This window comes from Heterocephalus glaber, unplaced genomic scaffold, assembly GCF_053883595.1.
Source record: "Heterocephalus glaber isolate CG9 unplaced genomic scaffold, H.glaber_assembly_v1.0 deba00001452, whole genome shotgun sequence".
Taxonomy (NCBI): domain Eukaryota; kingdom Metazoa; phylum Chordata; class Mammalia; order Rodentia; family Bathyergidae; genus Heterocephalus; species Heterocephalus glaber.
The window spans coordinates 2,545,729-2,572,513 of record NW_028258302.1 but is presented as its reverse complement, the minus strand read 5'-3'; the positions used below and the strand labels follow the sequence as shown (position 1 = coordinate 2,572,513).

At 49.6% G+C, this 26,785-nt stretch overlaps 1 protein-coding gene across 9 annotated transcripts in view; it reads right to left on the bottom strand.

The window, feature by feature from the left end:
* The window catches only part of Hivep3 (HIVEP zinc finger 3), a 466,671-nt gene that overhangs the window by 95,588 nt on the left and 344,298 nt on the right, over positions 1–26,785 (bottom strand). Inside the window, exon 1 of one of the 9 annotated variants that reach the window (XM_004871809.4) lies at positions 22,007–22,956. The exons of the other annotated variants lie outside the window; for them this stretch is intronic. The gene's annotated coding sequence lies outside the window, so the exon portion shown is untranslated. Of the gene's footprint in view, positions 1–22,006; positions 22,957–26,785 lie in introns of those variants that run through there. 9 annotated transcript variants of the gene reach the window in all.

Genomic DNA, 26,785 nt, shown 5'->3' with positions numbered 1-26,785 from the left:
TGCATAGATTGTACCACACTGAAAAAGGAATAAGTGTCTTCTTTTTCAGACATAGATGAACAGGAAAGGGCCACTAGGGGAAGTGGGGCAAGATGGCACCCGCCCAGGGACAGAAGGACCAAGGCCAGCTCCTCTGCAAGCCCCACTTAAAGCCACAAGGGGAGCAGCCCAAGAACTCCACTTCCTGCTCTCCTGTGGAGCCAGAGCATCACAGCATGGCCGAGCCTCACAACCCACCTGGCCCTGAGGCTGGCATCACTGCGGTTCGTAAAGGGTTAGGAAAACTCATATGCCTGGCAGGGGCCAGCCTCAGTGGATCACAGCACAGCTGGTTTCCAAGGGCCTCGGGCTCTAGTGCTCGGCTTCCTATCTTGATCCCAGAGAAGGCGGGGCAGGCTGTCTCTGAGCCCCATGCCACCCTCCTGACATGAGGCCACACCTTCCCACCCTGGCTCTAACATTCACAGATGGAGCCAATACAGGAAAGTTGAATTTGATCTGCCAGGGGCAGGGAATTGTGGGACAGATCTATTTTCATTTTTATTTCTACTGTTGTGGTTTGTGGATCAATAAGAAAATACAAAAATCCAAGACACAGAAATAGTCATTGTGGATCAGGCCAGGATACTGGCAATTGGGGAAATAGGGAGATACTGGCATGCCTCCTTTACCCAATGTCAAGGAAGTAGCAGGGGACGACCTGGTGAGTCAGCCCTAACATCATCAGAAGGACTTGGGCTCAGACTCTGGTTTATCCATTAATAGCTGTGTGACCTCAGGTGAATTACTGAACCTCTCTGCTCTTATGCCTCACTTTCCTCATGAGTCATTAGTGAAGAGCCTCACCTCTCCCCAGGTTGGGAGGGGATCACATGAAACAAAGTGTGCACAAGATTAGCATGGAGCTAGCATACAAGAGGCACTTAGCAAACGCCTGTGTCTATCCCTCTGGCTCTAGTTTTGGGGTCAGGGCCAGTTCTGCAAGGTCCCTCCCTCCCTCCCTAGAGGCAGCCATCAAGCTGTCCCTTTTCTGGGCTCTCACCTTTGCACAAACGCCTGCACGGAAGCCTAAGAACACTGTTGCATGCATCTGTCTGCCCAGAGGCTACCTAGGTTCCTTCTTGTCCCTGGCTGTGTCCTCCAGGCAAAAGGTTCCCTGCTCACATGGTAGTTGACTCAGGGGTGAGTGAAGTTTCCCCACAACAGGAGTGAGCAGAGATGGGCAGCAGAGCTCTGAGGTTTTGATACAGACAGATAGCCACACTTGGAAAATACTCAGGAACAGGAAGGCTTCCAAGGAAAGGCGTGGGTGTGGATAATAGAGTGGGTGATAAATTTCCCTTGTACTGAAGATGAAAAGAGGAACTACAAGTCCAAGATTGGACTGTGGATTGTGTTTAGTGACCGGCAGGATTACATTGTCCCACCAACTCTGCATTGGGACAGCCAGAAGAAAGACTCATGGTCTCCAGGCTTTGCAAAGACAAGGAAGGGGGTTCTGGTGATGTTGGAGGGCACAGCCCAGGGACTAGGGAAGAATGGAGGGGCAGGAAGAGCAGGTGAGTCCCAGGTGCTGTGTCTGCAGGTCCATGTGCAAAGAGCAGCCAGTGCTCACACAAAAGCTGGGGGTGTAATTTCCTGCCATATTCGGCCATCACGTGGTGGCCCTCTCTCACTGAAAGTCTCCCCAGAACAAGACATTCATCCCACGGGTGCAGAGAGGACACATCTCTCCTCCCTGGGTACAAATGAAAGCCCACAGATACCTCCTACTGGAGGCCAGCTGATCTGACTGCAACAAGACACTCACTTTCCCTGGGCTGGACCCCAGGGTGCAGAGGAGATCTGGCCTCTGTCTCAGGATGTCACTGATCTCAAGGTGAAGACGGACAAGAAAACCAGGAGCCCCACGCCCATGCTGCTTCCCCAAAGAAGGAACAGATCATCTTCCTAGTTTATAGAGACAGAAGCCAGGGTAGTACAGGAATCCAGAATTTATTGAGTGCCTATCATCTACCTAATACTGTCTTCGTGTCACTGACAGCCTGAAGGTAGGCTCCATCATTACTGTCTGAAAGCTGAGGAAATCAAGGGTTAGAACACAAGGAGATCCAACAGGCTTGCATGACACAAGGAGAGCCTGAAGCTTTGGCATTAAATAAAACTGGATGCTACCGGTCCTTGTCACTGTTGGCCTCTAGCAGGTCAATTAACACCTTAGGGTCCCAGTTTTCTAACCGCTGAAATGGGAGCAATAGCACACTCCCCCCAACAGTGTAAGAACTGAATAATTCAGAATAGACCTTCCAAAACATGAGACCTTCTCCCTCTTCCTCTTTTGGTTATTTCTGATCTTTTAGATTTACTCACACCTACAATGATCTTGTCTTTGAAAATAAGATACTGTACCAGATTCCATAACAAGATTACTGCAAACTATTCACAGAGAGGAGACAGCAAAAGAAAAGCAGATCAAGAGAGACTCCGAGAGACCCCAGGGACTGAGAACCACACACACTGCAGGGTGGGGTGACTAATGCCCATTGAGAAGCTTGCACAATTCTTTATGCATCTGCAGGGAGCCTTGCTTTCTGCACCCACATAGCTGCCTCCTCAGCTCAGAGGGGAAGCCTAGTGACCAGGGTCCTCTAGAGCCCCGCCCAAGGTTCTGGTCTAGTGTCCAACCTGCCTCACTCCTGGCTCTGCTGCCCCCACGCTGCCCCCACTATTTAGTTTCCCCAGACAGAAAAGCTGTGCCAAAGGAAGCTGGCTGCCACATAGCCCACTTGGCCCTGGGTGGTGCTCTTCTTTGCTGGGGATGTGTGGGCATTTTTTTCCATAGAAGTTTCCATTGCATCAGTTGTTTACGTTGTCACCACCTATATGCAAGCTCTGGTTTCAAATCAGTGAACCAGAGCAGGCCTCATGGGGCCCATCAGAACTTACAGGGAGAGAAGTGAGTCTGTCACTATGGCAGAGACCTGCAGCCCTGGGGCAGCCCTCAGAGTCAAGCTTGACACTGGGCAAGCCACTCTTCATCCAAGAGTATTTAGGTGCACGGAGTCCTGGGTTCGAGTCCTACCTCCTCCAGCTGACTTCCCACTGTTTCCAGCTTTGCCAAATATGATCAAGTTATTTAGCTGACATCACAGCAGGTAACTAATCTATAAAGTAGGAGGAATGTTACAAGCTGCCTGGCTGGATTAGAGGGAGGTGCTTGGAATGGTACCTGACTCAGGCACTAAACACATGTCAAGAAGTGTGGACAGAATCTTCTTTTCCACCATCCTGGCTAAGACTTTCATGCCCATCCGCTTCTCTGGACTCCTGCCTGCTCACTCTCCCTACAGGCAGACAGACCCTCTGTGTACCCATCTCTCACCACAACCCTCCCACCACAGTCCTCCAGAGGATCCTGGCAGGATACACACTCCCCGGAAATCCCAGCTCTGGCCAAACTCCCAGGCTCAGCCTTTCCATGCCCCTGTGGTTCTCTCTGTGGATGTTTTTCTCCATTCCACTGTGAGCAAATCCAGCCCCCATCAACCTGAGGGAGCCAAGCTCACATGCTGCCTCTTCCATGCAGTATTCCATGGCCCACCCCTTCTGGCCAGCCTCGAGCTCTCAGGGTTTCACTAGGACCCTCCACTGGGGTGTTTACCCTCTCTCTTGTGTGTGGAATATCATCCATGCAAGTGCTTGACGGCATCACAGACAAACCACACGGTCTTTGAGGACAGGATGGGGATGTGTGTGATTCATTTCTGTACCACTCACAGAGCCTTGAACATAACTGGTGACAATAAGTGAGTGAATAAACACTGAGTTCTATCAATTTTCTACCCTTGGGCGACAAGGGAAAATATCTGTGGGCTTGCGGGTGAGGATGAATCAACAGCCCAATGGCAGCTGTGTGCTCTTCTTGGCTCTGTTGAGGGACTCAGCAGAGCCACCCCCACTCGGCTCACTGCTGAGCCCACAGCCCAGGGCCAGGCAGCCTGTCCAGGGACAGACTCTGTGCCTCAGCACGGGTGCTCCAGAAGTCCTTGGAGGTAGCCACAGCTGACTTCCCACTGTTTCTCGTCAGCTCCCATTCCATGTGCCCCAAGCTCTGGGGAACTGACTCCCAGAGTCTCTACCAGCTTCTATCCACTTACTTCCTGCCTCGTCCCCCATCTCCCTACAAGATTCCCCTCTGCACTGCCAGTAGGGGACTCCTGTGTCACAGCTCTGGCTAGGCTGAGGCTTGATGACACTCTGGGAGGTGAGGAGCCTCTCCCTTCTCCAGCACCTCCTCAGGACGGACCGTGTTTGTCCTGTAGACCGAGAGCGCCTTCGGGGCAAGAACAAGGCGTACCATCTGCGCCTCTCATGCTGAGCACAGCGCTTGGCATGTGGGTGGCTCCCGAAGCCTGAATGAATGAGCGGCTGGAGAACAATGAACACACCCCACTATGCCAGGCTGCCAGGTTGCTGCCCTACATCACCACATTTAGGACCTCCCTTTCCAGGACCAAGTGGCAGGGGAATTTGCCAACCTGGCAGGTGTACCATCTGTTTAGACCAAAGGGTAGCCGAGGTCCTGCAGCTCCCAGGACCCAGGATGGCCTGAAGTCACAGGGCAGCCAGTACCTTTGTGTTGGCCATGAGGCCTGGGAACCTGGAGATGGGCTGAGGCTCTGGGGCAGGTCCAGAAGCAGGGGAGGAATCTGAAGGGCATTCCCCCTCTGGCCACTCTGTACAATAACTTCCCTGTTGTTGGCCCTCTGTTGGCATGCCCCCTCCCAGACCGCGCCCGCCACCTTCTTCCCCCTCCCCTATTCACCCCTGCCTGGTCCCCTCCCAGGTCATCTCTACCTCTAAGTAGCCGAATGTACAAAACTAAGATGCAGTGTATGGGCTGGGGGTGGGTGGTAGGACCTGGCTCTGATTGCCATGAACTGACCGAGTGACCAGGACAAGTCATGTCCATCTGTAGACCTCAGTTTCTCTCTCTGTCAACCCACAAACCTGAACAAGCCCATCTCTAAGGGGCCCTTCTGTTCCAATTCCCTGTCAAGTGGCTGATTTCTTAACAGAAAGAACCATGTGTCTTTCTCTCCTTTCCTGAAAAGCTTTGGGAATACAAGTTACATTTCCTTGGGTCCTTGAAGAAATAGACCCATTTGGTAGCAATTTCTATGTCTATATATCATTCGGAAATCTGTTCAGTCTTTTGACTTTAATAATTAGTAAGATAAGCACGGATCACCCTCTTTTTACAGAAGGTGATGCTCTGGGAGGTGAGGAGCTTAGCCAAAGGCCCTCAGCTAATGGGAGGGCAAAGTGGGACTGGCCCCCAGGTGCCCCACCACAGCTTCCCAGGAAGGGGGCTTTAATAAAACTCCAGCCTCGTCTCCCTGGGTATCCCATGAGCTCTTGTTCTGAGGTGTGAATGTACAGCGCTTGCAGCGAGTTCGGGACCCTGATTCCTAGAAGCCAGGCTCCTTCCAGGCCCAGAACTCCAGACAACAGGCAATACTGACTGCCCAGGAGCAAAGCCGGCATTTCTGAAGATTCCAGCCCCCTCTGCTGTCACAGGCCTCCAAGCCTTTGAACCCAGAACAACAGAAGTTCTACCCAGCAAGACCGGGCAAGGCTTCATTCCTCTGGTCTCCCAGGCCCTGCTAGAAGCAGTCTCCATCTCTGAGACTTTCAGAAGAGGCCTGATTGCATATGCTGTGACCATCAAATAGGCCGGGAGAGAAGCTTGGGGCCTAGAAGAAGGGAAGGGAAGATTGCAATTCTGAGCCCTTTCCCAGCCTTGCTGTGGTCTTCTACTGTTACTTTCAGGATATACTGATCTTGGCTTCACATCACACTGTAGACTCATTAATAGATGCCACACACACTTGTGTAGTGTACAACTTGCACAGCCATTCACAAATGATGGCTTTGAACTATCCCCTGCACAGTGTTTGTCCCCACTGCAATCAAATAACTAATTGTATAATTACTTATTATCTCCTCATAGAATACAAACTCCTAGAGAGGGCCAGGCCATTTGTTGTGTTCCCAAGTTGTAGCCCAGCCCTTAGCACAATATAACCAAAAATAGGCACTCAAAAAGTACGTATTGGACTGATAAACTCATTTGACCATTCACTTACACAGCACATCTGTGCTCTGGCCCAGCTTTCCCCATTGTTTCGTATGACCCTTAAGCAAGGCTTTTCTGTTCTCCGGGTCACAGTCTCATCTATAAAACGGAGACTTTAATGCCAGATTTTCAGGACCTCAAGGTGAGCGCCTCCTGCAATTCTGTGTGCCTCACCTGTCGCTAGACTCTGGCTTTCTTGTTTCCCAGGTCTTGCTCAGGCCCCAACCTATGAAAAATGTTCAGCAAAGCAAGAAAAGAAAAGCCTCCTTGCAGCCCAGGTGACACAAAGCCACTGTCAGGAGAGGAGTTATTGCTCCTGGAGTGTCTCTGGGACAGAGAAGTGATAGCAATGCTTCTTCGGGAACAGCACCTTCAGAGGGCTTATAGGGCAGACTTGTTTCCCTGGGTTCAAGGGACTTGCCAAGATCAGAGAGACAAAATGTCAGAGCCAGGACAAACCCAGACATCCTGTGTGTAAGTATGGGCCTCTTCAGCATGCGCTGTAGAGTGTGACTCCCATGTGTGCGGACACATCCACTGTTGACCAGCAAGGGCACACACAAAATGTCAGAAGCAGGAGAACTGACTTAGAGAGAATGAGACAGGAGCTTTGAGGAGCTGGAGGTCTTCTGGAGGGACAGAGGGTAGCATCTCTGGCTGGGAGACAACATCTGCACAGCATGCCTGCAGATGACCCTGCTCAGGGCTCCAATGGGCCCCATGCTCACTGAAGGACAGTTGCTTTCCTACCTGTAGAGCTGTCTGAATAGCAGGACCTGTCTCCTAGAGCCAGGCAGCAGACAAAGATGAGACTTGGAGAAAACCAGACAGCATGTGCACAGCCTCCCTCTGCTGCTGCACCCTGGGAGGCCCTCTCCCCGTGACAGCCTCAGCTTCCCTGTGGCATAGCCTGGGTGAATTCTGTAAGGCTGCTGTAAAGAATTACCACAAACCCAGTGAACTGAAATCACACATATTTGTTACTGGAGGGCTCTGGAAGCAGGAAGTCCACAATGGATCTCGCTGGACTAAAATTGACGTGTTGGTAGGGCTGCTAGAGGAAAATCTCTCCTTTCACCTCTTCTAACTTTCTGAAGCTGCTCCATGCCTTGGCTCCAGTCCACCTCAAAGCTATCAATGCCTAGTCCTGTCTTACTCACCTTATAATACCCAGATGGTGTCTTTTGCCTCCACCTACCACATTTGAATTGTCATGACACTCCATAAATTTGTACAATGAAAATAATATATATATAATGTTTTACAGGCCATTATGATTATATTAGCTCACATGGATAGTCCAGGAAATCACTATGTCAAGGCCTGCTGATTTGCAACTTTAATTCATTGATACTTTAATTCCCCTTTGTCACGTAACCTAACATAATCACAGGTTCTGGGAATTAAGACGTGGACATCTTTGCAGTGGCGTGTGTGGAGTGGTGTTGCATTCTCTGCTCCCATCCTGCACGAAACAGCTCCAGGAGAAGGCCGCCCAGAAGGTGAAGCAGAGGAATGGTGGGAGAGACCGTGGGTGGCTGGGTGGGGAGAGGGTGGCAGCGGACACACTCACACCCGCGTGCAGTGACAGCAGTGGCTTCCTGGTCTCCTGCTTAGCACGCATCATTCTTCAAAACTGTCATGCTTCCACATTGAGCAGGCACGGGCAGCTTCCACAGAGTCTGCAGGAGCAGAGCCAGGAATAACGCCACTGAAATGGAAAACATCCCCTGACTAGCTCCACTCACTCTCCCTCTACTCTTCTACCACCACATGGAGAGAGGTTCCTGTGGAGTATAAGTTGGAGGCTTCCAAGGGACGTGGGAAGGACCTGGGGAGTAGTCCTCTTGAAGCTTGGCTCTGGGGAGGGGACACTGGTGGGTAGATTTGCCCCAGGATCTGACTATGGGGCTGGGCCAGGCACCCTCACCTTGGCCACTGTGGAGAGCTTGGAGTCTCCTTCTCCCCAGCCTCGACAACTCTGAACCACACTTCCTTAAAGGGACCAAACTGCTCTTTTTCTAACTTCTTGCCACCCAAATTCACTAGAATCTGCTGCATCTCTTCCTCCTCCAAAATTCCACTTCCTGAGCCCCTCTGAGAGCAAGCTCTTTCCTACTTTGGAGCCTCACCGACACACTACTCACGTACAGGACATTGTGTCTGTTTGACCCCAGAGACTCTCCTCAGTGACTGTTTATTTTCTCATGCCTTATGTCCCATTCCACCAGAGGGAAGCAAGAAACACATCTCCCTCCTGGGCACCACGCTAAGCATCCTTTATGCACTGAGTCCTTCAAAACCTCACCTTGACTTAACTGCTGTCATCCTCATTTACAGAGAAAAAGCTGGGACTCAGAGAAGGAAAACAGCTTTTCCAAGGTCACACAGCCTGAACACAGCACAGTCAAGACTGGACCCCAGTGTGCCAGGCTCTGAAGCCTGGGGGGCCAGGGACAGAGACAAACATTTAGCTAAAGGCTAAATGGAAGTTTTCTACAACCCCGAGCCATTCAAGATGTCTCCATTTATGTCTCTTTGTTTTTTATTTGGAATTCAATGTAAGATTTTACTTGGGTTAAAAAGTTGGAAGATTGGTGGAGGTGGGTTCCACTACTTAAAATGTTTGAAGATTGGTGACTGATGTCAATCTCAACCTTGTATCACTGACAAGACCCAGGGCTCAGGAATAGAATAGATTTGCCCAAAGGCAAGGCCTCCCCTCCTAGAACCAAAGAGTTCCACCTATGTCTCCTTCTACTACTCCTAAGGGAAAATCCACAGCAGGCTCCATTCAGCCCTTTGCACCAGTTGGCACAAAATTTAGAATCCAATGTGGGGTGAGTGCTCATTCCTGCTCCTGCAGTTCTGCATGCTTGGTAACTGGGCAGCTTGAACTCTCGATCTCATGTCCTTGTCTGCACAGGAAGGACACTGTGGGGGGTAGCAGGTGCATCTGTGTGGATGAACTTGAGAAGGCACAGCCCTGCTCTGATCAGAGTCATGAGTAGTGACACTGAGATCATGGATCACAGTGCTGGGGCCTGAGCCGCTACCCCAGGAAGATGGAAAGAGCCCTATATTTAGAATCAAAAGCCTCAGGCAGAGTCCCACTTCTGATGCTCAGCGCTTTGTAGCCTTGAACCACCCACTTGATTTCTTTGAGGCTTACTCTGGGGGATAAAAATGTCTCCTATAGGGGTTGGTGGTCTAAGTTGAAATGAGGTAACAAATGTGGAAATTCGGGAAGCTTAGGACTCCTCTGGGTTGCAGAATCCCAGGCTCCGCCCCTTCCCACTGTCTGATCCTATAGTTTATGGGCCAGGGATTTGTAACCCTCCACCTCCCCCACATAATTCTACTGTAGGACATCAATGGACCACACTTTGAGAAATCCCTCTAGAAAGTGCTCAGCATGTGTTTCTTAAATTGATGAATCTGTAAACATCTGCTGAGCTGCACATGTCTGTAGTCGCGGGCCAGAGGAAATAAGTAATTTTCTCCAAACACATTTCCTGTGAAGTCCAAATGATGGGAATGGAGTTGGAGCTTCTAGGACAGGTGGGAAGATCATACAGTGACAGTTCTTTTCTCCAAGAGCTCTTCCCTTAGACCAGAAGAGACCTGGCTGGAGGGCCGAGCCCAGCTGCCAGGATGCACCTGGGAACAAGTCCCCTGGAAATGAGTTCCAGAGCCTGTTCTCTTCAGCATCTTCATGAAGACAGGAAAGAAAAAAACTGAAAATATGCTCATTAAATCTGCATCTGGCACCCGAATTGGCAGGGTTGCCAAAATTCTGTAAGACTAGAATTAAATTAGCAAATTGGAAGTAAAATGATTTTAAACAGGCATGATGGAATTCACCAGAGTCAGGTGGAAGCTGACGGGGGAGGGGAACCAGGAAAGCCCATATTCCTGGGCTGGGAAGGCCTCACTGAGATCGGAAACAGACAAGAAATGAAACAGTGAGCAGAATGACCCACCTGATTAAGGTTCCCACTGGGGGTGTGATGGTGACAATGGAACCTCATACTGCAAACTACTGAGGGGCTCCTTGTAGGAGACAGGAAGTGGAACTGGGCAATGCCCAGCAAAGGATGGCAGGCCTTTCTTTACAATAGTGCCAAGAAGAAAGAACCCAAGGCTCTGCCTGGGAATGAAATGGGCTGGGTTCTCGAGATTGGCAGTTCCTCAGGGCATGCAAGAGGATAGAGACCCAACATCTGGGTGTCTAGCACTGCTATAATCCCCACTGTATATTTACTGAGTCTAGGAAACCATGGAGGCGGACATGGCAGGGGCAAGGATGGCAAGGCTCTAACAAAAAAGGAAGAGGCAAGAAGAATTCACTGGGTGCTTACTGGTTGCCAGGCACTGCACTTGATATTTGTCAAGTATTATCTCATTTAATTATCACAATATTCTTGAACCTCAGAGATTTTTCTTCTTTCTCTCTTCATTTTCTTAAGCTTTCTTTTTTGTTTTCTTTGTTTAAAAATAGGTATCTTTAAAATAGAGAAGTATTTAACGTAAAAAAAAAAAAGTGGACCAGCCCACCTTCAGCTTTCCAAATTCTATTTCTATTCATGGTTTTCTGGGTTTATTCTGAAGCTGTTTCCATAAGCAGAAAAACTTATGAACTGTGATCAAAAATTACAGTGAATGGTTAAGTTTTGAAAACTACTTATTACAGTAAAAGGCTCATTGCCATTAATCCTCCTCCAAATATTCCCCCTTCAGACACCCTGGTTCTTGCCACTTTCTGATCTGGAAATCTTCCTGAGTTTCTTTGGTTGGGTTGTCATGGCTGTCTTGATGTCCTAAATCGATTCAAAATGTTTACCTTTCATGGTCATTTTGACTTTAGGGGAGAGACAGAGTCATAGAGTGTCATATCTGCTTACTAAAGTGGATGGATGAGAACAGACTGCAATGTTTTGGGAGCATGCCTTTCCACTGAATGGCACATGGCAGCAGCACTCACCGTATTTTTGATCAGAACTTGTAAAGACACTCATGAAAGAGAACTTCCAGAACTGCTTCAGAAAATGGAAAGAACAATGGGACAAGTGTTTGAAGCAAGAGGTAGTATTTTGAAGGGGGTTAATGGCAATGTATCTTTTACTATAATAAATTTTTATGTAAAGATTCATGTAATATTTCAATCATGCCTCATATCTACATGTGCACACACGTTTAACTTTTTCTTTGTGAAGATAGGGTTGTTCTAAACATATCATATAGAAACTGTCTTCCAGTTAAGACTATGCTATGAGTATCCTCCTGTGTCAGGCCCTGCTGATTTGTTTCTTCCTTTATAATGGGCCACAAAGTACTCCACGCTATCTATGCACCGTAAATTGTGTAAGCGTTGCCACTGCTGGACATGGAGAACATTTCCAATTTTGCTGCAAGAGAATGCCCTTGTACATTTATATCTTGTTTACATATGTTTTTCTATAGCTGGGCATTGTCAGATCAAAGTAGGTATGTCCACTTATGTACACTTCTAATTTTCACTGATATTGTTTTAGACTCCCAGCTCTGCTTAGTCCTTATCAGCACTAGATCTTCTCTATTAAAAAAATTTTTTTTGCCACTTGTAGTCAAACTCATCTCATTTTAATATACAATCCTTTGTGTTTTAGTAGTTTAAGCATTTGTCATATGTTTATGAGCCATTTTTACATTGTACACTACCTGTTTACATTTTTGCAAGTTTAAAAATGTGGTTTGTTTTGTTTTGTTTTTTTACTAGTTGATGGAATCTTTTTTATGAATAACAATGAACAAACACATCACATTCCCTGCACAGATACTGTTCTAGGATCCCCACAAACATCACAGCACTAAACCAAAGGGCTGAGAGGCAGTGAGCAGCAGTCTATGTTGTTGCCAAAGAAATGGGGCTAAGACTGTGGTCACTTGTGTGAAGTGACACATGGTCAGATGAAGGGCAGGCCAAAGTCTGAGGGATAGGCTGAGCTAGCCCACCCATTCTCAGATTAGTTGTCTCTGAAGCCTTTTCACTCCCAACCCCACTCTAACCTGTAGTGAAAGGAAATCCCCCCTTCAAATTCCCCTCTGTATTATTCATCATTTCTTTTATTTGCTGGGGTCCTTAAGAGTGTGGGTGTCATGCACCAGGTGAGGGAAGCAAAGTTCAGTTTCTGACAAGAAGCAAGCATAACATGGAATGGGTACCCACAGGCTTGGGGACAGGACACAACTGACCCTGTCAAGTAAGGAGCAGTATTTGGAAGGGGCAAAATTTGAATATGGGGTCAGAGCCAGGGAGAGGGAGGCTGAGGCGGGGCCCAGGCTGGGTGGGCTCAGAGGAGCAGCAGGCGGTTGGCAGGACCAGGGAGTAGGGTGAAGACTGGCCTGGTGGACATCATCATCGGGTCAGTGGCGCTCAGGCCTTACTGGGCATGCTCACTGACGTGCACGCTGTGAGGCATGAGGTCTGCATGCAGAGATGTGCGCCACATGGGCTCTTTAGTCTCTAGCGGCATTTTTAATGGAGTTCTTTTTGAGCTTCTAAAACACCAGTGTCACAGATGGGTTTCTGGGTTGCCGTCCCTCCACTGATTTGTCACGTGGGCCTGGTGACCCTCATTGCAACAAAAGCATGCAATATGGTGCTTCTGCCTCTCATGATGAGCACAGCACACAGGGAAGGCGGAAGGATCATTTGCATGCCAGTTGCCACTTTCCTTCTGAGAAAAAAGAAATTAAGTTAACAAAACAGGAAAAATGTGAGAAACTGACAAGCTGAAACTAACAGGCAAAAACAAGTTTTTAGAGCTACTGTGCATTCACTTTCCTTTTTAAAGCTTTGACCTCAGATAACTTTAGTGATTTCCAAAATGCTTCTCTACAAAACTGTAGTCCAGCTACTTGTTTATTTACATGTGTGCATATAGGTGTGTATTTAATCAATCTTGAAAAGATGCCCATGACACCTACTTCATATACACTCACATTCATAACATTCACATACACTTTTTTGGTGATTTCCAATGCACTTTTGCAATTAAAGGCCCTGAGAAGTCCTGCAATATAAGTGCCTCCAAACTTTCCCAAAGGTACTTGGCTATAGGACTTTTATTTTCTTCCCATACACATCTTCATATCTGGTGTCATTTATATTCTACAAGTACCCCATAAGAAATGCTGGACATCCAGATTTCACATGATCAAAGCTTGCTTAAAATACTAGTCTTTTGGGCCAGAGATTTAGCTCAGTGGTTTCGTCGCCTGCTGTGCAAGTGCAAGGAGCCAAGTTTGATCCCCGGTACCAAAAAAAAAGAATCTTTTTTGGAACGGACATTTTAACCTTTGTGCTCCAACTGTGTTCTAATAGGCCATGCAGAAGATTCCCTGCATGCCTGAGCATCTTTTACCTCTACTGTAGTTCAGACAGACATCAAATGCCCACATGCTAGGGAAGGATATGTGGGATGGCCATACGTCCTCCAGAAACTGTTGGGAAATCTTCTTGCTGAGGCAGGCTAAGTGGTGTGGCTCAGTGTTTGCAGGGAGAGCCTGAACCAACCCTTGCTCTGGGCTCACTGGCTTTCATCAGGAGGGTCCCCAGAGACTCTCCTATGCAAGGTTATTTGTTTTGTGAATGGAGAGTTAGGCCCCCAGCCTCGGAATGCCTTGGCCCCTGGACTCTTTCCTTCATTCCATGAGACATCCTCCCTGGACCTAAATATGTTCTACTGTCAAGGAAAATCAGATCACTTTTAAAGGCCCCATCAGTTCTCCAACTCTGTTCTCACTGCCTTGTGTCTCCCTTCTAGCCATTAGCTGCCACAGTTCATGCAGTCACATGACACAGGTCCACTAACAACACTGTGCTTCCATCTGCCTCTTCCAGCAGCAAGTGGAAATGTGTCAGTGGACTTCACCAAATGAACAGGGCATACTAAGAATGGCCTGTTACATGGCACACTTGACATTCACTTGGGGAAGTTCCTGGGGCGAGGTGCCTCAACCTCCATCTACCTCTGCGATTACGGTGCTGGTTGATAGTCTTGCTCTTTCTCACACAGGCTACTCCAGGTGGCATGCCTCAGGTGACCAGCAGGAGCAGAGATTCTATCACCAAGTGAGCCTTATAGCTTTCCTAAGTAAGCACCCCTGAGGAGGGCAGTTAGTGTGATTCCATGCAGCTTCATCTGTTCACTTTTAAATAAACTTGTCACTTCAGAATAATTTTAGATAGGCGGAAAAGTTATACCGACAGAACAGAGACTCCATATACCATCCACCAAGTTTCCTTAAGCTAACATCTTACATAATGAGGCATATTTGTCAAAAAGAAGAAATTAACATTGGTGCATGACTAATGACTGAATTGTAATTTTATTTATATGAGATATGATCAAAATATATGATGAATATTTAAATAAAAATCAGTAGAGTCCCTGCTGCACAAGCACAAGGACCCGAGTTCGATCCCTGGTACCAAAAAAAAAAAAAAATCAGTAGAGTAAAAGATACATTGCCATTAATCCCTCTCAAAATACTTATCCCATTGTTTTTGCCATTTTCTGAAGAAGTTCCAGAAGTCCTCTTTCATGAGTGTCTGTATAAAATGTGATAAAAAAATATAGTGAATGCTGCTGCCAAGGGCCATTCAGTGGAAAGGCAGGCTCCTGAACATTATGGTGTACCCTTAGTCACTTTATTCACTGGATCTGGCACCACATGACTTCTAGCTCCCCAAAATGACCATGAAAGGTAAAGATTTTGAATCAAATCAGGACATCGAGGCAGCCATGAAAACCCAACTCAAGCCACTCAAAAAGATTTCTAGAACTGCTTCAGAAAGTGGCAAGAATGATGGGATAAGTGTGTTTGAAGGGAGTGGAGTATTTTGAGGAGGATTAATAGCAATGTGCCTTTTACTGTAATAAATAATTTTAAAGCTTAAACATTCACTGTATTTTTTGATCACACATTGTGTTTCATGTTTTTCTGCTAATGTCCCTTTTTCTGTTCTGGGTCCAATCCAGGACTTCACATAATATTCAGTCATCATGTCTTCTGAGTCTCTGGATTCGGCACTGTTTTCTAGAAACAGGCAGCTTTCTCTGCTATGTGCAGGATGGGATTCAGGTGACCACAGTGGGTCCCAGCTTCCCTGCAGAGAGAAACTGTGTACAATGGGTCAGAAGTCTGGGCTTTGGGGGGGTCCACACTGCCGTCACTCATGGGATAGTCCTGAACTTGTCACTTCATGTACACTACTCTTAGATTCCTCATCCACGATATGGCAACAATGCCTTCTACCTTGGTAGAAAGCTGAATAAGATAGTCGATGTGGACAGTCATTTGCAGACTTAAAGTTCTACCCAGTTGCTGCTCACTGCGTTTATTATTACTAATGTTACCATAACAATTACCATTAAGTAGACTCTGTTCTGTTTCCAAAGTGGGGCAGCCCAGAGTCTGAGAAGTCTATTAAGATGACCATTCATTTCTACATGAGGCACTGCCGTAGACTTCCATGGACCCATGAGAAAGAAGATCCTCTGTGAATTAGTCTAGTAGGTTCCGCATTCCTTCACACTGTGCCTATGGGCCACCTTATCTATGCTGCCTTCCCTGACTGCCAGCTACAGAAGAGGCCAGGGAACACCCTGCCTCAGCATCTTCCAACTCCACACTGGCTTATTTTTCACTCCAACAGGTCACACCCTGTCCTGTTCCGTGGTCCACAGCCACCTCCCTACCTCTGCTGGTTTATAAGCCCCATGATAACATTGAGTGTCGCCTGTTTGGGACACTGTTGCACCCCAGAGCCTAGAGCAGCACCTGGCACTTCATGAGTGCTCAGCAGATGTTTGGTAATCAAATGACTAGCTGCTCAGTTTTACTCTGCAGCTCTTGCCTCCATCCTGGTAACCTGCATACAACTCTCCTCCCAAGCATACTGCTGACTTCAAATGAGAGACACACTATTTGGGAAGCAGGTAGTTCAGAGCCTTTTGGATTTTCTTTAAGGAAAAAAATGTAATGTCTTTCTTTTAATTTAATTTAATACCCTTAATGTCTCTTTTCTGCCTCCTCTCTTGTGACTGGTTCTCCCAATTAGAAACCACAGTCTCTGTCCTGTCCACAGCCTGTCTGCTGGCTTCTCCACAAGATCAATTCCAATACAGTCCAGGCTAGGAGAGGCTGGTAAGCTCCTGACACCCTGCCAACCCATTCTGCTACTGCATCCACTCAGCATGTGGACACAAAAGGCCCAGCAACTTCTCACAGCAGGAAGAAAGCCAGGAGCCAGCCTGCAGATGAAGACACTGAGGTTTGGGGGTGGGTAGGAAAATGACACACAGCAACTCTGTGGCAAGTCCATAAAGAAACTTGGACTCTGGACTCTGTGCCTGGACTCTGATTCCTCTGTGGGCTGGAACCACTGCTCCAGGCCCACCTTTCACCAAGGGGCAGTGCTTATGACCGTGAGCTCCACTCTGTCTAGACCTGATCACTGTTGGATATTCTGAACTTGGGCACTGATGGATCAAAATGACTCTCCCCAAAGAGCAACATGTAAGAGAGCAGAGCCAAGGGCCAGACAGAAGGGAAATGGGGGTAGAATTGGTGGAGAGCCAGCATTTTACATCAGCATCTCACCTAACACTCCAAGTGTGCTGTAATAAAGGTGCTGTAACCACATTCTAAGTAAGGGAAAGGAAACAGCTTAGAAATGCAGCAAATCCCACAGCAAATAAGTGGCAGAGGCAGCACCAGGGTGGAGTTCCTCTTGGTATGGAAGCACTTGTTCTCTCTGTAGGCCACTCTATCAGAGCCCCTGAGACTCAGACAGCCCTCCAGAAGGGGTGGGGTTCTTAGAACAACAAAATCTACCTCTGGCAAAGTAACCTGAAAGATCCCATTGTAGAGATGAGCAAACTGAGACCTGGAAAAGAAATGCAACTTGTCCATGGCTCTGGGGCTCCTGGGCAGATGAATATGATGGACTCTGAGCTTCTTGAAGGTCTAGGCTCTCTCCTAGCACTTAGCCCATGGCTGAGCCCATGGAAGGACTCAGCCCACTATGGAACACACTAATGAATGATGGGAAGTGAGAAACACCACCCCCTGAGGCTCCTGAGGCCAGGTTTTTACCCTCACTGCCTCATGTTGGCCTCGGACCAGGAGAGTAGGCTGAGGGAGGTGAACATGAGCCTGAACTCAACACTGACCTCTGAGCTGCCCATCCCATCTCAGCTCATGGATGGGTCAGGGTGTGGGAAGTGGGGCTGGCCCTGTTTCCCTTCAGCCCTCAGCTCTCCACCAAAAATGGAGCTTTGCAAAGAAGAGGCAGAGGAGGATGGCAGCACGGGGAAGTCTCTGGCCCCAGGCCTGGTGATTAGGACATGAAATGTACCCTTCTCCTGAAAGCCTGGCATTTAGGGCAAAGGAGTACATTTTACTGACTCTGTTGATAGCAGCCAACTGACAGATATTAGTTTTTATTATTACCAATAATTGTTCATAATAACAGCTGAAACTATCTGGTTATTGCTTATCTACTCCATACCCAGCACAAGTAGCTCACGAGACATCTGACAGTGGTGGTCTCTTGTAGTCCATGTACCACCCTGCAGGTCGGGGTGAGCATTCCCATCTTACAGAAGGGGAAGCTGAGGTTCAGGACAGGGAAAAATCTCTTGGTCAAGGTTCCTAGATGGAAGCCAGGAGATGCAAATACAGGTCTGAGGGACTCCATGGCTCATGCACATGCCACATGGGTGCCGTGGGGATGGGTCAAGGGGTTTGAGACACAGCTAAAGGCAGGTGGAAAGGGGAAGCCAAAAGAAGGCCTTCATGCCCTCCAGGACATGCCCTGCTCCAGGTGCCCTGATGCCACTTCCAGAAGCTCTGAATCAGATGACAGGGGTGGAACTTGGGGCCTTGCTGGTCAAAGGCCTCAAATGGCTGTGATAGGCAACCGGAAGAAGAGCCACTGCTCCCAATGATCAGGAGACCATTTTCTCACCTCAACACCCTCTTCTGGAAGATTTCAAACTGTTTCTTATAAAATTCATTTATTAGTTTGCAAAGAATATCACACCTCAGAAGTCCAGACCCCTTATACTTCTAGAATCCTCAACAAAACAATACTTCTGATCAACCTCAAAGGCAGTGAGAAGGTTTGTCTTTGTATTTCACTCTGTCTTTGCTACCTGTACCACCTTGGGCAAATCAGCTGAATCAGTAGTTACTAAAAATTATTAAAAGTTATTAAAATCAGTGGTTATTAAAAGCTTTCTCTATACCTTGAACCCCGGGCTGGGAAGTCTGGGGACACAGAAATGGATGAGAAAGTCACAATCTCACTTAGACCCCCAAGTTCCTTGCCTATAAGATGGGAACCAATAATTATTAAGCACCTACTCCACCCCAAGCCTTGACATGTGGGTTCTCACTTGACTTCATCCCCAAGAGCCTCAGGAGGTCAGTTCTCCTGCAACCCTGCATTTCAGTGAAGGAAGCAGACACACAGGATGGCGAGGTGGCCTGTGTGAGCCTACAGTAGCGTGTAGCAGTATTTGAGCTCTCTCCACACATCCACCCCCCACAGATCTGTACACAGAGGAGCGCAGGGGATAATAGGAGAGAGTGCTCTGCTGCTGATCAAGAACCGCACAGATGTATGACATCATGGTTATTAATAATGGAAGCAGCACAACCAATTCACAAACCATCCAGATGGACCACCTGAACTGTCTCGAACCTCCTACAAACAGCATGGATTCGCTAACAGCACAGCCCTGGGAACCCAACCCTCTCCTTCTTCCATGTGGGGTAGACCCAGTGGAGCTGGCAGCCCTCTGTGAAGAGAGGCAGTCAGACCACTCGTGCCCAGGATGCCCAGAGTTTGGCCTCAATGATTAAGCCTGAAAGATAATCAGGGCCCAGATCAGCACCTACAGTTCCTCCTCTAAAGGTGCTGGCAGGGAAACCAGCAGGGGACTGGCTCCCAGTGTAGCCTCAGTGTGGTCACTAGGCCTGGCCCCTTTCTGCTGCAGGGCCTTTGTACCTGCTGCTTCTTGGCCTGGAATATACTTTACCCGGAGGTTTGCATGGCTGCCACTTTTTCATTATTCAGGTTTAGCACAAACATCAACTGTTCTGAGAACGAGAACACACAGGGCCCCTGGTCTAGCTTCCCCTGCTTCTCCTGCCACTCCTGCTGACAGTCTTTATCCCTCTGGCTGCTGGTTGGGTTTCTCCACAGCCCGCATCACTATGTAGCTTTCTCCAGCCCTTTACTATTCACTCTTTCTCTTCCCACTGGAATGTAGCTTCCTTGAACAAAAGGATTAGATCATTTGCACTGCGGATATTCCTAGAAGGCTGCCTAGGGCCCAGCAGACATTTGGAAAACATGTTCAGTACACCCTTGGGATGCTGGTCTGGGTCAGGGTCATTGGAAACTAACTCTCTCTCTCTCTCCCACTAGGCACTAATGAAGCTTCTCTTCTGTGTAGGGTATTCTGCTGGGCGCTGGGGTCTGGGCCCTCATAGCACTTTGACAGTTGATTAAAAGAAACAGGATAGTAGACCCCAGAGCTCTGGTTGTCCCTTCATATGCAACCAAATGACAGTTGACCAATATAGGCAAATACGGCAGAAAAATGGGGAGAACTTGGAGACATCAAGGAAATGCAGTATTAGACTGGCCTGGAAGGGCCATAGCAGGATGGATGTGTTTATGATAGAGTGGGTGTAGGAGCAGACATGTGTGTAAATAGGTGCGTGGGATGGAGTGCAAGAGTGTGGGTGTGTTCACACGGAGGGTGTATGTGTGTATAGGAACAAGGGTGTGAGTGTGAATGAGTATGCAGGATTGAGTGTGTAGGCACCTGTGTGAATTGGTGCATACATGTATAGGAGCAGGTATGTGTGCAGAAGCAGGTGCTTGAGTGTATAGCAGTGTGTGTGAAGAATGCTGTGGTACATCACTGATCTCTTTATACCATAGGTTGTGCATCTTGTTGAACTTTACACACTGAAGTTCCAGAGACAAATGGCACACAGTAGGTACCTGATCTTTATTTCATTCAACAATAAGTCATTTAAATCTTTATGTTTTCCAACTACTCTGCAGAGTATTTACTTAAAGCAGCAAGGCTGGTTCCATGGGAGAATTTTCTCAGCTTCTGGATGTAATTCAATGAGGTGAGAGCCCTAGATGGGGAGTCTGGTTCTGGTCCCTCTTTTACCACTAACTACTGGGTGATCTTGGGCCACAATTTAGCTGGGTGATCTCAGATGAGCCACTTAATTGCTCTAGGCTTCTCCAGTAAAAACAGGCAATTAGAATTTGGCTATCCAAATTTGGTTGCAACTATATAACAACACACCATCTCTCCAGGCAGCTCCTGAGGCACTGTTTCCCAGTGGAACTTGAAAGAGGGCTCAAGCCAGAGAGGAATACTGGGTCTGACAAAGTCAAACAGGTTCTTTTGCTGCAGGATTTCTCAGAGCCTCTAATTTTCTAATGTAGATTATGATTGGCCAGATGAGTGATAAAGAGCTTGGAGAAACTGCCAAACTTACTCAACAGGGAACCCTTTACTTGTGGAATAGCCTTCAGAACTAGTGTTCCATGGAACACGCTTTGGGAAATTTGCTAGCAGGCACAAAAGAACACTTATTGTGTCCCCCTTTCTGCAGATAATGGAACAGAAATGGTGTTCTAAGTCACAAAGCAGAGCCATGACAAATACTAGCCCAGAAATCATCTAAACCACAGTAACTGGCACGTGCACAGGGCTTGACATTTACAAACCATTTTTACTTACATGATCTCAATTCTGCCTGGCAACACACCTCAAAGGACACTCATCTCCCTTTTTCAGATGATAAAACACAGCCTGGATGGGATAGAGATCATTTAGATCTGTACAGAACCCCTAAGCAATGGTCTTAGAACTTGGCTCTACAGATTTCTCCTAGGTCCTTGATCAAACTGCCTATGAATACATTACATTTTTATACATAAGCAATTGTAGCACTAGGCAGAAACCCCTGCAAGAGGTCAAGGCTGACACCACCTGCACCTATTCTGCAGCCACAATCAGTCCTGTCCTGAACCCAAGAACCTTGCACTGGACAAGGGGACAGGGACGATGTGTCCAGAAATGCAGAGGGAGCCCTCTGCAAACGCTCAGGCTGTGAGGTCAGTAGGAGATGCCTGCCAGTGGCCAAACACCCTATCATGCCAAGTACTGCCCCCTTAGGCTACACACCTCACCACCCCAACTCCCCTGCCAGGTGCCATTCTGCAAGGGGGAGGGGAGAGCCAGAGCCATGCTAGTTTAACTCACTCCCAGTGAGCAGAGCCCAAGGCTGTTGGCACTGACAGTCTGAAACTGACAAGGCCTCCCGGGGGAAGGCGGCGGCTGGGCTGGGCTGCCAAACCCATTCAGCAGTTCCCAGCGGGTGTGGGTGTGCCGTGTCCCACCGGGGATGGGCACGCTCGAGGGGCAAGGGTCTTCAAGGGGCACAGAAACTGGGCGAAAGGGGCTGTCTTTGCCTGGAGTGAGTGCGCGCGAGAGAAGTGTGTGAACGCGGGAAGGCTTGTGTCACCCTCGGATGGTGACAGAAGTAGTGCCTGTGAGACGCTAGCGCAGAACCTGTGCACCGGGAAATCCGAAGCTGACGAGGAGCCTTGCTCGCCCTCATCAAGGGTCCAGGGAGTTGGACCCGACGCGCCCACCCTTTCCCACCGGTCCGCCTCCCGCCAATCCCTTGGCTACTCTCCGCCGACTCGGGGCTGCCCAGCGCCGGGGCTGCCAGGCCCTGGCGGGTGCGCGGCGCAGGGCGCTCATCGCTTACCTGCGACTGCGAGGCTCCGCGGCTCCGGGCTGAGCTGCGCTGCGCCGCTGGGCTGCGCTGGGCTGCGCGCCCGGCCTGCGCGAGGCTAGGCAGCGCCCGCGCTCTCGGCTCCGCCCGGCTCGGCTCCGCCCGGCGGTGCCCCGGGCGCTCGCTGGCGGCCCACGCGGCGCGGCGCGGGGTGGGCGCGGGGTGGGCGCGGGGTGGGCGCAGGGCGGGCTCCGGCGGCGGACGAGGCTCCGAGCCGCCCCACGGCCTCTTGGAAGCTCCTTATTTGGGCAGTGATGTCAGGGGAAGTCGCAGGGGCCGGACCACCCACTTCTTTCCATTCACTCCCCAGAGTTTCCTGTCGCCGAGCCCGGGGACCCCGCCGTCCGCCCGGAGCGCCTCCCCGACCCGCTGGGCCTGGGCGTGCCCGGCTCGGGGCGAGCAGCCTGAGATGCCTGGGCCGCCGGGGTCACGGTGGGGCTTGGGCGCGGGCGGCGGCGGGGTAGGGGCTTCTCGTCTGGGGAATCCCTGGCTCCAGCGCCCGCGGGGAGGGTCTGTGCGGCGGCCTCCTCGGTGACAGGCCGTGTCACTCCGGGGCGCCGCCCCTCCCTGCGCGCCCGCCCCAGCTACCGCGCTGTCATTTCCTCCGGAGCCCTGGGGGGCGGGGGAGGACACTCAGGGAAGCCCCAGTGGCCGCCGGCGGGGCCCTGCGGCTCAGCGCCACGCCTTGGCAGCGCCCAAGCCGGGCTGGCGTCCATCTTCGTACACACAGGGCTTGGTCCATGCAGCCTTCCTCCCAGGTGCCAGCCCCTCTTCGGGAAACCCGCGCCTCCTCAGGCGGGAATCCGCTTAGCGGAGCTGAGCAGGCCTGCCTGGGCCTCCCTGGGCTCCTGCCCGGGGTGGGGGTGGGGACACCCCGGGGCTTCCCAACCGCCCCACTTTACCAGAAGCTGCTGGATCCCAGGGCTTGGACCTGACTCACTTATGTCCATCCTCTAGCCCCAGCTCGGAGCATCCTTGAGCCAGGCCCCACCAGCCAGCAGTGACCAAGGCCTCCAGCCTCACCATGATCTGTAGTTTACTGATGCCTACCTGAGAGGCTCAGACACCTCAAGTTGTTCGCCATGGTCAACCCGTTGCCTCAGTTGGACCTGGACTGACCCTGGGCTTAATGCCCCAGAACACCTCAGGAGGAGGTCACAGGGGATTTAGGTGAACAGCTAGCAAAATTTAAGACCTCTCCCCCCCACCCCAATCTAAGGACCCTGCCAACCTTAGCTTACAGGAAGGATCCTGGTTTCCTCTGGCTCCATCTGGGCCCAAGCAGTAGAGTTAGTGGTCCTGGGAATTTCTGTACTTTCCTATAACAGCCTCCAGCAGAGCCACTCTTTTCCCTTCAAAGCCAGGTCAGAGCAAACAGATTCCTCCCAGACCACCAGCTCCAATGACAGAAAACCCACCTTCGAATGGGGCACCACACTCCTAGGCACTGGAGAAGGAAACCATGGCTCCAGGGCTTTCAGGGAGTGAAGGCAGATGTGACAACAGCTGGACAGGAGCCTACACACTCACATAGCCGTGAACCCCCCAACAGTTGCCAAGCCTCCCAGCTGTTCTGTAGATCCCCACCCATCTCCTCCAACTTCCATCACACCTGGAATCAAACCTTCCCTTGAGACAAGTCTCCTTGAGTAGGGCAACGGCACCCCCATAGATCCCTGCCCCCACTCCACTCCTACCCTGCCCCCCCCCCCCGTCCTGGTGGAAGAGGTGGGTTCCTTGTTACTATTCGCATCCTCCAAAGGGGTGACTTTTTGTGGCTCAGATGACAGCCTTCTCTGGCTCAGGGCTGAGTGAGTGTACTCCCCACTTTGAGTAGTGGCCCTGCCTCACCAGACTCTCCTGTGTCACCACAGTTCCTGCCTCTACAGTACACCCATCAGCCAAATTGTGGTCAGTTGCAGGGACCAGCCCGAGATGGGAACTTTCCATCTTGACTCTTCTCACCTATCAGGACTGATTTCACAGATGTTTAATGAGAGAATGGATGTTCCTGGAGGGGTAAATCCAAAGTCAGGAGAAGGACACTTAATTGACTCAGAACTGTGGCTGAGGTTACAGGGATCCTTGGTAGAGGGAAAGTGTCTCAGTGAAGGTTTCTCACTGACCTGGATACTCAGGAGTGTGGGCCATGTGCCTACTCTGAAAAGGCTGCCCAGGAAGCTTCTTTCTTTGGATTGCTCCTTTGTCCTAGCTTTCTGTGACTTGTCTTTCCATGATTTGTCTCCCTCCTCCTTTCCTTGGAAAACTCCTCTGCAGCCTCCAGGCATCCCAGGATGTTCCCATGCCAACCTCTAAACACACATAGTCCTGAAATGGCCACAGCAAGGTATCAGGGAGGAAAGTCATCAAGCACCTTCCTTGTATCAGTCACAGCCGTACTTGATTCCTTTGGGACCACACAGCCTCTCCCATTATGACTGTCGTCCAGCCAGGAAGACCTCACCAAATCCTCCCATAACCAAAGCCACCTGACCCCACCTCAATTCTGGGGCCCCTTCTCACTGGAGGCCAAAAGGTCTTCAGTACTCTTTCCTGAGAGCTCAGGGCACCACTGGGTCCCCATTCCCACCCAGTAGATAGATGGGACACAATTTAGAAGGCAGATGGTACCAGGTGCCATTTCCTTCCTATCAGCTCCAGCCCTTGCATATAACTTGGCCAGGTCTTGAGAAAGTCCCAGCATTTGACCCTGGGGGCCTTCCCACATTCCTTCATTCCTCAGATGTGAATCAGGCACCTTCCCTGTGCTGGGAACATGCAATACACAAGTCTGTGTCCTGGGAGCTCCAACCACTGATGAAGACTGACGGGTAACTAGATGTCCTGAAGTGACTTGCTAAATGCTACTCTGCTCTGTGCCAAGCTTAAAGCAGGGGAGGGGATGGCATGAAGGACAGGGTGGTAAGATTGCTTCTACTCAGAGGGCTACAATTCAGGATCATGGTCCAGGTGTCCCAGGCAAGAGTACTGAATGCTTGTTTCCATGGAAATGCTACACACACACACACACACACACACACACACACACACACACATGAGAGAGAGAGAGAGAGAGAGAGAGAGAGAGAGAGAGAGAGAGAGAGAGAGAGCGAGCTCGGTTCTGTTGCAGAGCCAGCATCAAGCTGTAGAGACTTCACAGGCTAAAAGACATTGGAGCAGAGGGCAGGGTTGGCATCTGATTTGCCAAGAAGAAGGCTGTCTCCATGTGAAATTTTGTTTGCAGCTCCTAACAGCCACATTACAGATACACTTTTGGAACACACTGTCATTCTTAAAAAGCCAGGGACTGCCACGGTGTTCTTGGAACCTTTTTAAGGTAGAAATGAGCAATAGGCCCTCCAGGTTTTTTAAGTTTAGGTGTTTGCCCTATCAACCACCCCTTCTCCACCTCTCATCCCTCGTGGCTATCATTTCTTGGACTCAAATGCTCTGTGTTGTTTTACCATTTGGGGTGTGTGTGTGTGTGTGTGTGTATTTGGCATTATCTCTTTTCTCTTGGGGCAGAGACCTAGGGATTCTTGCAGTCCATGGCTAGCACCTCTTGGGGGCCCTGGACTCAGTCCCAACCTCCCCCTCACTTTCAGGAGTGTGTTTCTAGCTTTCCAACTCAGTCCTCAATCTGATTATAGCATAGGCCCTGGAGCCACACACACTGGGGTTCAGACCCCAGCTCTGCACTTCCTGTGTGGCCCTGGGCATGGAACTTAATGTTAGTGGTCTTGACTTCCTCATCCTAAAGGCTGTTATGATGTTTTAACGAGACACTATAATAGAGCCCTTAATAAAGCACCTAATAAGGGCTTCATAAATGGTAGCATTATTAATTTGTTCCCATAGAGTCATTCTCCTCTCCTCTGCTTTTCTTCATTTTGGGGGGCACCCATCATGTCAAGCCAGAAACCAACATCCCTCATATATCTCTGCTGCCTAGTTTAGGCCACCACCATCAGTTTGCAATGGCCTGCTCCCTGGTGTTTGGTCCAGCCACTTCAATCCACCCAGCATACAGGAGAAACTCTCTAAGACAAATTCAGTGGGGCCCTGTCTAGATAAACTGCCCTACCTATTAGTGTCCTTAATAGGAGAACCTCAATTTACTTGTCTAAGCCTTCCTCTCTCTGCATCATTCCCATCTACTCTATACTCCCACTGTGCCGAATCTCTCACTGTCAAGTACGTTTTACACATGTAGTTGCCTGTACTGGTCCCCTCACCCCCATCTGCATGGTTGGCTCCTTCTCAGGCTTCCAGGTTTGCTAAGAGGCCAATTCCCTCATGAAGCTCCTCTGGTCTCCCAGGTGTCATTGGGTGGCTTCCTGCCCTGTGATCATCCAGCATGTGACACAGACTGTCCAGGCTTGCACCCCTCTGTGGGTAGTCACTTACTTCTTAATGGACCTGTTGTCCCTTTAGATTCTGTCTCTGTGTGCACAACCACATCTTAGCTCCAGAATGTCACAGGTGTTCAGAGCATAGGGCAGATACCTTTCCACCCTTCTAACCATCCAGTCCAGTAAAAATGAACCTCAAAAGACCCACTGGCCTCAAGCTCACTCTCTAATTTTCCCTAAATGACAAATGTATCCTCTTCTCCTACACTTGGGCTGAGTCTCTGTCCCAGCCTGAGCCCTGGGACAGCCTCATTCTGGCTTCTCGCCAGTATTTCTGGGGATTCTCACAGGCCTGTGGGCCCCAGGAGGGGAAGGTAAGGCCTCTGGTTCCAGGAAATCA